Raw genomic sequence first — 12,163 nt, forward strand, 5'->3', positions numbered from 1 at the left:
ATGGACCAGGAGAGGTTGAAGATGGCAGTAAGTTCTGGTTGTCCTTCATTTGGTAAATGATGATTATTGGAAGAAGAGATGAGATGTCTGGCAAGCAATAGCTGATCTCAAATTTCAAATGCCCTAATTTCATCCAAAGTATTTCTATTATGAGAAATAACTAAGCCACAACTGAAATGACACATGGGACTCCTTCAGATATTTGAAGATGTTTCCACACACCCCCAAGCCTTCTTTTATTCAGGCTAACCATCCCCAATTCCTTTAACTATCCTTCACTTAACATATTCATAATTCTCTGGAAAAACTGCACTTGGTTGTGATTGATTTTATCTCAATAACAAACAAACGTTCCAAAGGTAATCTGACCAAAGGAGAATATGGTGAAACTATCTAACCTTCCCATCCAATACTCTAAAATTTCCTCACTGAGCCAAAGAAAAACCCCGACATTTTCTTTGATGCCCCCTTTCTTTTTTCATTTCCTTCAAATGAACACATGCCTGAACAAAAATTTGCTCATTGATGACAAGTAAGGAGAACAATATGAATAATGATGATGATGATAAAATGATGATGCTCAGGGCATTCATGGGTGATAGAGATCTCACAGAACTCCCATGAGCGCTCATGCGGTTGGCAATGAATAGGTTTTGTTTTGTTTGTTTGTTTAACCTGAACCTTATATGTAAGACAAAGAATATGAGTTGCTCAAGGACCTGCAATTCTAATGCCCAAGTTACTTCCTGGTTTAAGTCAGGTAGTGCAAGCTCAGCATGTTAATGTGGATTCTAGGGGGGCCTAACTTATCCCTCTATAATCACACTAGGAAATTCTGACTCATACAAAAGGCACAACAGAAAGAAGTACTCAGCATACTGCTCCTATTTGGCACTCTATTGTTTGTTAAATTATACCTTTAGGCTTAATGAAAACTAAAATCTATTTTAAAATATACTTTGAATTCACTGAGTTACAAGTTGAGGTTTGTTTGTTTGGAATGATCATCTCTTTTCTGAAAAGCAACCCAAGTTATCATATATCAGACTATGCCCTCATAGTCAGATTTACCAACTAAAATGAGGTAAATCAACGTTAATAATAAACAGGAAGAAATATAGTTGTGGAATATAAGGTTCAGTGCTATAAGATCTGGTTTGGGGCCATTCCTCTTTTACTGGCTCTACTAGTTAATGTTAAACATCATAAAAACAAAATGCAAAATTAATTATGAAGTAAATAAGGGTCATTCATGGCATTAAAAAATAAAAGAAATATCAAATACATTAATTATAAACTTTGCAAATCACATAAAATGTTAGACAAGAAGTCCTCAAATGTATAGTTTAGAGTAAATGAAACTGGAGACCACATATCCACAGCAGACAGCTCATAGGAAGTTTGTGCAAAAACCATTAGATTGAGATCTAGTGTTTAATGTTCCCTAATTTAGCATGAGTAAGTAATTGCCCTCTTGGGAGGAAGGAAAAAAGCTAGGGGGGAGGGAGAGAGGGAAAGAGAAAGGAGAGAGGGAGAAAGCAAGTGAGAGGCATTGAGGCAGGGAGGGAGGAAGAAAGGTCCTTGTAGGAAGTACCGCAGTGGTTTATTATAACTTATGAGTTGTCTAGTCGCTCCACATTAGACATCCGCAGAAATAAACCAACCAGGACACCATAGAATAAATTCCTATACAACTCTGAGCTTCCCAGGCATGCTGTTCATATTCTAGAGAGTTCTGCATTGGACCGTGTGGTAGATTGTTACACTAATGGTTCCAGGGAGCCACACCTCCCAGTGTCCCTGCCCCTGTGTAGCTCCTCCAGTGTTGACTCTGAATGTGGCCCTGTGGCTTTCCTCAGCCAATAGCGTCATCAGCACGTGTGCACCAACACACTGGGACTTGTCCCCTTGGAATGCAACTACTGCCACATGAAGACTCCTTGAGAGTGAGAGGCCACGTGCAGGGAGAGGCCCAGCTGTTTCAGCCTGTCAGGTTTCAGCCAACCCACATGTGTGAGCCCACGCAAGACCCACGGAATAACCATCCAGCCAACTCACAGACCCATGAGAGATATTAAAGTATTATTGTTTAAAGTCACTCAGTTTTGGAGCATTTGTTACACAGTAAGAGATAACTGATACAAGCTGGAAAGATCAAACCAGAGAACTAAAAATTTCTAACTAAGAAAATGTTCCTAAAATCCTAGAGCCTTAAAATCCCATTATGTGTTCAGCCTCACTGAGGATCCCAGTTGCCTCTGTGACTGCCCCATGAATTCTTACCAATCCTTTACCAATAAGCTATAAAAAAAGAGGGAGGGAATGTAAGATAAATTTTATGATAATGTAAAGGAGGAAAACTTTTCTTCACTTCTAGGTTTCTTGGATGGCCTAATAATTAAATTGACATAGGATAGATTAACAGGAGAAAAACAAATTTAATTTCATATGCTCATCAAAATATAATATTCAAAGAAGTAACCAAAGCAGGCAACTTTTATATCTTTTATAGCTACAGAAATTTGTGAAGAATTGACAAGATAGAGAAGTTTGAGCTTAGGGTAGTACCTTAGTGAATTAACAAGGTTTGTTTATATAGTCTTCTCAGCCCTAATCTCTCTTTACCTCCTGGTACAGGGAGGGTACCTTTCACATGGGAGATTTAGTTTCTGCTTTCAGGAATACAAAGGAGAATAAGTGTCCTTTTTGCAGTAGCTGTTGCTTAAGTAACTTTAATTTTTAAAAATCAGGGTGCCTGTGTGGCTCAGTTGATTGGGCAGCCACCTTCGGCTCAGGTCATGATCCTGGAGTCCTGGGATCGAGTCCTGCATCAGGCTTCCTGCTCAGCAGGGAGTCTGCTTCTCCCTCTGACCCTCCCCGTCTCGTGCTCTCGCTCTCTCAACTGAATAAATAAAATCTTATAAAAAAAAATCAATATGCCAAAGCGGTACATTTGGGGGCAGCCTGCCCCAACAATGACCATCAGTTTGCCATACACAAGATGTAGATCCTTCTAGGCTGATGTAATCTGTCTTCTGAATGCTCACAGCTTTGTCTCTGTGGTCTTTGTGGTATTTATACTTTCTACCCCCTCATTAAAGTTATTACAATTGTTTTTATTTATAGCATTTCTCCTTTTTAGATGTTATGCTTATTGCCATCAGACACTGTTTCTTTTTGTTACCTCCCTCCCCAGCAATAATAGGCATTTACTACATGTTTGACAAATAAGCAGAAGCAATCAATCATTTCCCTTTCACTTTAGCAATGGAAAGCATACACCTGCAGATTTTAAACATGTTAAGTGAGTAGGAAAAGAAGGAAAAGCAAGAAGAGAAGAGAAGGAGAGTCATATGTGGCTTCTTTTCTTGTCAAATATCCTAGAAGTAGCCTTCTCAATTCTGTCTATATATTTTGCCCTACTAACAAAAAGTTAGTAAGAAAAACAGAGACACAATTATAATAATAATTATAAAAAACATAAACTCTTAGGAAATACTGTGAGGAGTCTAATAAAACAGAATTCCATTCTGACTACAATATCTGTTAAGTTGGATCAAGATGAAAATTTAAAAAAACAAATATTTTCTCACAACATTTTCAGACCTCACTAAGAGCTCTCTCAAGAGAGTACTACATTCTTTGCCTTGATTTGTATGCTCAGAAATCCATCTTTCTTGTGCCTTCAGTTCTTTATTAAGCAGGAGGGAGTTATGAAATGAATAAAATGAATGAGTTGATCCAAAGGAGTTTATAATCTAGTTGGACAACCACGGACAATAAAACTATTAAATAATAATTTGAGATGGTACATGACTAAAATTGCAAGACCAGTCATAATAATAATCCTTCTGGGCCAGAGTTTTAGAAATGCTATGTATTTAAAAACAATAGTTACTCATATGTGTGTCATTCACATCCTAGGGATAAGAGATTTATATCTTATATAAATAAGATATAAGATAATGTAATGAATGATCATTTGAAAATAATAAAAACTCAAAGGAAAATAAATATAGAGGTATATGATTCTGTGGCAGGATAATAATATCATCCCCATAAATTATCCCCTCCTTTCCTACAGAATAGTATCTCATCTCAGAACATTCAAGTTAAAGGAGCCATTCCTGGGATTAAGATAATTCCATAAAAAACATGTTGATAATTTCTTAGGCTACAAAGCCTAAATTGAGCTTACCCTGACTATTCAGAGAGGTACTGATTCTTCCTGGGCAAGCCCAAATTTAGAGTCATTCATTTATTCAACAAACATGTATTAAGGACCTATTCCATATCATGAACTGGGCTAGACTCTGGGGATGCAAATATAAGAAGACAAAGTTCCAGCTTTACTCCGCATGCAGGGGAAAAGACAGAGTGCCAGAGACAGTAGAACGTAGGGGAAAGAGCCTTGGTCTGAATGTTAGAAGTCCTGAATCCCAGCCCCGGTCCCACCACTACCAGTTTACTATACAGCAGTACAGTTTCCTGTTTACTGTGTGAACTAGGCAAATCATTGAACTGGCCTGTAACTAAGTGTCTTCATTTGTCAATTAAGATCAAAGGCCTACCTCACCAAACATGTTGTGAGAACTGAGTGAAATAATAGTTTGAAAGTGCTCTGACATGTTAATCTGTACAGACTTATGGTGCCATTATCATTTACAGCACACACAGAGGACTAAAATTATTTCTATCTGTTAAGTGTCATCTCTTTAATGGCATATGTTACCTCCTTAAGTGTAACTAGGAAATTTTATTTTATTTTATTTTTAAGATTTTGTTTACTTTTGAGAGAGGAGAGTGAGCATAAGCAGCGGGAGAGGCAGAGGGAGCAGAGGGACAAGCAGACTCCCTGCCGAGCAGGGAACCCTACGCGGGGCTTGATCCTGGGAACCCAAGATCACAACCTGAGCCAAAGGCAGACGCCACCCAGATGGCCCCCAGTTGCCCCAGGAAATATTATTTTAAAAAACAGATGATTTGAGTCTTTTGTTCCTGGGCATTTAACTAGACTTTTTATTTAGCCAATTTAGGAAGGCTGCCCACCATGTAGCAAAACTAACAATAGCTTTTATGCTTTTAGAGGAGGCATGTCAAGATGGCAGCTTAGGAAAATGCTAAACTTACCTCCTCCCATAGATAAAACAAGCATATAGCTACATATACAACAATTCCCTCTAAAAAAAAACACCTGCAAACTAGCTCAGCAGGTCTTCCGCAACCAAGAATTAAAAAGCCACATCCAGATGGGTAAGAAAAACAGAGACACAATCTCTCCAAAAACTCCACCCCCCACATGTGACCCACACACACCAGGAGGAGTTGGGAGGGATCTCCTACACTTCTCTCTGAGAAGCAAAGGGTTTGTGCTCCACATCCAGCACCCCAATCCTTGGGACCTAAACTGAGAGATAAGCTTCCAAAACATCTAGCTCCAAAAACCAACACAGCTTACATCCAAGAGAAACATAGGGCTCCGGGGAATGGGAGTTCGGCTCTTAGAGGGCTCATACACAGACTCTTGATCCAGGACCCAGCACAAAAGTAGCAGATTGAAAAGCATCTAGAGCATATGTGAGGGAGATTCATTTGCTAACATTAAGGCATCTGCCCAAGGGACAAAATCCTGTCGGGACTCTTTGGGGACAAAGGCACTAGAAGATCCTATTTTGGGCACTCTCCTTCTACCTTCTAGTGCCAACAAATGCAGGCAGCATCTGTACACTTTCTCTCTACCAAGCTGGCACCAACCCACTGTGTGACCCGGTGGGCTAGTGCCCTGCCCCTCGCTGTTGCTCCTGTGGTTGCTACCGGACTCAGCAGGTCTGAACAATCAGAGAGACGGTTTGAGAGATAATCAAAAGCTAGGGCAGGGTTAAAGATAAGGTACATCTCCTACACAGGGCTACTCCTTCAAGACTGAAAGAGATAGCTGTTTCACTTAATACATAGAAACAAACACAGATAGTCAGCAAAACGAGGAGACAGAGGAATATATTCCAAATGAATAAAACAAGATAAAACCCCAGAAAAAAAGAGCAAAGTTTTAGAATGCATACCAATTTTACTTGCTATCAACTTAAAATAGACCATTATCTATCCATCAACATTATATACCACATTAATGAAATGAAGACTGAAAATCATATAATCATCTCAATAGATGCATTTGACAAAATTCAACATACACTCATAAAAACTCTCAGCAAAGTGGGTATAGACAGAATGTACCTCAACATAATAAAGGTCATATATGGAAAGCCTTCAGTCAACATCATATTCAAATAGCAAAAAGCTGAAAGCTTTCCTTAAGACCAGGAATAAGACAAGGATCCCCACACTAGCCAATTTTATTCAACATGGTATTGGAAGTCTTAGCCAGAGCAATTAGGTAGGAAAAAGAAATAAAAGTTATCCAAATTGGGAAGCAAGAAGTAAAACCATCACTATTTGTGGATATGGTTCTACATAGAGAAAACCCTAAAGATTCCACCAAAAAACTGCTAGAACTAATAAACAAATTCAGTAAATTCACAAGGTGTAAAATCAGTGTGCAGGCATACCTTGTTTTATTGTACTTTACAGACACATTGTGTTTTGTACAAATTTAAGTTTTGCGGTAAGCCTCAAACAAGTCTATTGGCATGATCTTTTAACAGCATTTGCTCACTTCCTGTCTCTGTCACGTTTTGGTAATTCTTACAATATTCCAAACTTTATCATGTTTATCATATTTGTTATGGTGATCTGTGATCAGTGATATTTGATGTTACTACTGTAATTATTTGGGGACACATGAACCACACCCATATAAAACAGCAAACTTAATCAATAAATGTGTGTGTTTTGACTGCTTCATCAACTGGCTGTTCTTCTGCCTTCCCCTCTCTCCTTGTGCCTCTATTTTCAGAGGTACAACAATACTGAAATTAGGCCTATTAATAACCCTACAATGGCCTCTAAATGTTCAAGTGAAAGGAAGAATCAATCAATGTGCAAACTACATTGTTGGCTTATTTTAAATTGTCATAGCCACCCCAACCTTCAGCAATGACCACCCTGATCCTCCAGCAGCCATCAACATCAGGGCAACACCTTTATCATCAAAAAGATTTCAATTCACTGAATGTTCAAATGATAGCATATTTTGTCAATAAAGTATTCTTTAAAATTTTTATTGTTATGTTAATCACCATACATTACATCATTAGTTTTTGATGTAGTGTTCCATGATTCATTGTTTGTGCATAACACCCAGTGCTCCACGCAGAATGTGCCCTCCTTAACACCCATCACCAGGCTAACCCATCCCCCCACCCCCTCCCCTCTAGAACCCCCAGTCCATTTCTCAGAGTCCATCGTCTCTCATGGTTCGTCTCCCCCTCCGACTTACTCCCCTTCATTCTTCCCCTCCTGTAATCTTCTTCTTTTTCTTTTCTCTTAACATATGTTGCATTATTTGTTTCAGAAGTACAGATCTGTGATTCAACAGTCCTGCACAATTCACAGCACTCACCATAGCACATACCCTCCCCAATGCCTATCTATCACCCAGCCACCCCACCTCTCCCACCCCCCCCACCACTCCAGCACCCCTCAGTTTGTTTCCTGAGATTAAGAATTCCTCATATCAGTGAGGTCATATGATACATGTCTTTCTCTGATTGACTTATTTCACTCAGCATAACACCCTCCAGTTCCAACCATGTCGTTGCAAATGGCAAGATCTCATTCCTTTTGATGGTTGCATAATATTCTATTGTGTATATATACCACAACTTCTTTATCCATTCATCTGTCAATGGACATCTTGGCTCTTTCCACAGTTTGGCTATTGTGGACATTGCTGCTATAAACACTGGGGTGCACGTACCCTTCGGATCCCTACATTTGTATCTTTGTGGTAAATACCCAGTAGTGCAATTGCTGGATCGTATGGTAGCTCTATTTTCAACTGTTTGAGGAACCTCCATACTGTTTTCCAAAGTGGTTGCACCAACTTGTATTCCCACCAACAGTGTAGGAGGATTCCCCTTTCTCCACATCCCCGCCAACATCTGTCGTTTCCTGACTTGTTAATTTTAGCCATTCTGACTTGAGGTGGTATCTCTAGCCATTCTGTGGCTAGAGGTGGTATCTCACAGCCATTCTGTGAGGTGGTATCTCATTGAGGTTTTGATTTGGATTTCCCTGATGCCGAGCGATGTTGAGCACTTTTTCATGTGTCTGTTGGCCATTTAGATGTCTTCTTTGGAAAAATGTCTGTTCATGTCTTCTGCCCATTTCTTGATTGGATTATTTGTTCTTTGGGTGTTGAGTTTGATAAGGTCTTTATAGATTTTGGATACTAGCCCTTTATCTGATATGTCATTTGCAAATATTTTCTCCTATTCTGTCGGTTATCTTTTTGTTTTGTGGACTGTTTCTTTTGCTGTGCAAAAGCTTTTTATCTTGATGAAATCCCAATAGTTCATTTTTGCCCTTGCTTCCCTTGCCTTTGGCAATGTTTCTAGGAAGAAGTTGCTGCAGCTGAGGTCGAAGAGGTTGCTGCCTGTGTTCTCCTTTAGGATTTTGATGGACTCCTGTCTCACGTTTAAGTCTTTCAACCATTTGGAGTCTATTTTTGTGTGTGGTGTAAGGAAATGGTCCAGTTTCATTCTTCTGCATGTGGCCGTCCAATTTTCCCAACACCATTTGTTGAAGAGACGGTCTTTATTCCATTGGACATTCTTTCCTGCTTTGTCAAAGATTACTTGACCATAGAGTTGAGGGTCCATTTCTGGGCTCTCTATTCTGTTCCATTGATCTATGTGTCTGTTTTTGTGCCAGTACCATACTGTCTTGATGATGACAGCTTTGTAATAGAGCTTGAAGTCCGGAATTGTGATGCAGCCAGCTTTGCTTTTCTTTTTCAACATTCCTCTGGCTATTCGGGGTCTCTTCTGGTTCCATACAAATTTTAGGATTATTTGTTCCATTTCTTTGAAAAAAGTGGATGGTATTTTGATGGGGATTGCATTGAATGTGTAGATTGCTCTAGGTAGCATTGACATCTTCACAATGTTTGTTCTTCCAATCCATGAGCATGGAACATTTTTCCATTTCTTTGTGTCTTCCTCAATTTCTTTCATGAGTATTTTATAGTTTTCTGAGTACAGATTCTTTGCCTCTTTGGTTAGATTTATTCCTAGGTATCTTATGGTTTTGGGTGCAATTGTAAATGGGATCGACTCCTTAATTTGTCTCTCTTCTGTCTTGCTGGTATATAGGAATGCCACTGATTTCTGTGCATTGATTTTTATATCCTGCCACTTTACTGAATTCCTGTATGAGTTCTAGCAGTTTTGGGGTGGAGTCTTTTGGGTTTTCCACATACAGTATCATATCATCTGCAAAGAGTGAGAGTTTGACTTCCTCTTTGCCGATTTGGATGCCTTTGATTTCTTTTTGTTGTCTGATTGCTGTGGCTAGGACTTCTAATACTATGTCGAATAGCAGTGGTGATAGTGGACATCCCTGCTGTGTTCCTGACCTTAGGGGGAAAGCTCTCAGCTTTTCCCCATTGAGAATGATATTCGCTGTAGGTTTTTCATAGATGGCTTTTATGATATTGAGGTACGTACCCTCTATCCCTATACTCTGAAGAGTTTTGATCAAGAAAGGATGCTGTACTTTGTCAAATGCTTTTTCTGCATCTATTGAGAGGATCATATGATTCTTGTTCTTTCTTTTGTTAATATATTGTATCACGTTGATTGATTTGTGGATGTTGAACCAACCTTGCAGCCCAGGGATAAATCCCACTTGGTCATGGTGAATAATCCTTTTAATGTACTGTTGGATCCTATTGGCTAGTATTTTGGTGAGAATTTTTGCATTCATGTTCATCAGGGATATTGGTCTGTAATTCTCCTTTTTGATGGGGACTTTGTCTGGTTTGGGGAATCAAGGTAATGGTGACCTCAGAAAATGAGTTTGGAAGTTTTCCTTCCATTTCTATTTTTTGGAACAGTTTCGGGAGAATAGGTATTAATTCTTCTTTAAATGTTTGGTAGAATTCCCCGGGGAAGCCATCTGGCCCTGGGCTTTTGTTTGTTGGGAGATTTTTGATGACTGCTTCAATTTCCTTAGTGGTTATAGGTCTGTTTACGTTTTCTATTTCTTCCTGGTTCAATTTTGGTAGTTGATACATCTCTAGGAATGCATCCATTTCTTCCAGGTGTCAGAATTTTTTTTTTAATTTTGGATATGCCACTGATTAGATAACTCTGTGATTGTTAACCTTGTTTTTGCCTTATTTCTTTCAGCTGCAGAATGGGGTCCAGATAATATCTAGATTCCTTCTCATCCTAAGCACTGTATGATTTACATCTTTTAATGAGAACTTATAAAGATGTAGTGTTTAATCACAATGAGGGTTGGCAAATGTGGTTATATACATTCTATATGGGTGTAGACTCCACAAGGGAAAGTCTGCCCCCTTTCACATTTCTCTATTTGTATAGCATGATCTGTCATTTATTGGCCATAACTTTCTACTATACTAGATGCTGTACAAATTTCTTTGTCATTAAAATACTAACATGCCAATAAAAGCCAACTTTCTGTCATGAACTAAACAATGGCAATCACCACTGTGGCCATAAGCTGGCTTTTACCTAACATACTCTTAGGAAGAGGCAAAGTGTGTCACCTTACCCAAGGGTAGAATGAACTCCAATTTACAGTTGGAGAAAAGTCTTCAAGCAAACAGTATAATGGAGGGAAATGGCTTGGTGGAGAGGGCAAGACTTGCTAGGGGGCAGAACTCGAGCTACCTCCAGGAAAGATAAGGAAGTGACTGAGAACACCTGTAGCCCTGGTGTGAGTGGGAAGTCTTTGGTCTAGAGAGGGAAGTGCTTTCCTCAACTAGATGGCCAGAGGGAACATCTGGGTTTCATAACCAGGAAGCAGTGAAAGGAAGGAAAGGAGTGAAAATTAGATATATTGAGGCAGCCACTAGGAGCCAGACATTGTCACTTGTTGCATTGCATTTAAATAACAAGCTGGGTTTGGTGGACCATCCATTTCCAGACAAGGTTGGGGGACTTAACTTTAGGACCAAAACCTGACAGATGAATATCTACCTTCATGTTTGTTTTAGGAAAGTCTAGGGATTGCCATTCCTACTCCTTCAAAATCCATAACCAATTAATTTTGTTTCCATATATTTTAGTGGTTCTCAAGCTTGGCCACACATTAGGGTCTCCTGGGATGCTTTGAAAAAAAATGTTGATGCCATCCCATTCCAATCAAATAAGAACCCCTTGGGAGAGCAGGCAGAGGGACAAATAGTAAATCTCCCCAGGTTATTTTCATATGTGCTTGAGACTACTTCTGTGCTCACTGGCAGTGAACCCTTGTAAAACTAGAATGAATTTGTATGCTTTTTGCACAGACTGCAAGAAGAGAGATGTTAGGAAATCAAAACCTGATTCTGAATCTGGTCCAAGGAAGAGATCAGACTTTAGTTTGTTAGTATTAGGAGACTTACTCAGAGCTACCTGGGAAGGTCCAGGGAATGCCACAATACTAGCAAAATCTTGTTTCTGCTCCTTTCTCAGAGCTTCAATCTGTAAAAAAACAAAACAACAAAAACAAAAAAACAGCACTGGTTAACACAGTTGTTCACAGATATCCCATATTACTTGGGGTAGAAGTTGTCCAATTCCATCCACAAGCCTCAGATCAGCGGTTCCTCTGGGCCACAGGCTCCTTACCACTGCATTACAGAAATATAAGAAACACAGAATGTCTTAACAGTAACTCAGAGCATGGATTTTGAGGAAAAATGTTCATAAAGGTAATTCAGGGAAAAACACTAAAATTAGAATATTTCAAAGATGAATGTAAAGACCAATAATTTATCTTGATATTTATGAGAATTAAAAAATAAAAGCCCACAGAGTCATAAAGAAATGAAAATAGTTCAAAATCAAACCTGCTAGCAGAAAACTGAAATCGTAGTATATCTTCAATATATTTTTTTATGATTGATGATTTAACAGAGATTTATTTTGAGATCTGATTAATTTTTAGTAAAGTTGAAATGTTTTAGTCTTTTTCTTTCACATCTACTTCACATTCACTGTGGGACAAACGTATAACTTCTTTAAGAATT

Source organism: Zalophus californianus, chromosome 2, assembly GCF_009762305.2.
Source record: "Zalophus californianus isolate mZalCal1 chromosome 2, mZalCal1.pri.v2, whole genome shotgun sequence".
Classification (NCBI taxonomy): domain Eukaryota; kingdom Metazoa; phylum Chordata; class Mammalia; order Carnivora; family Otariidae; genus Zalophus; species Zalophus californianus.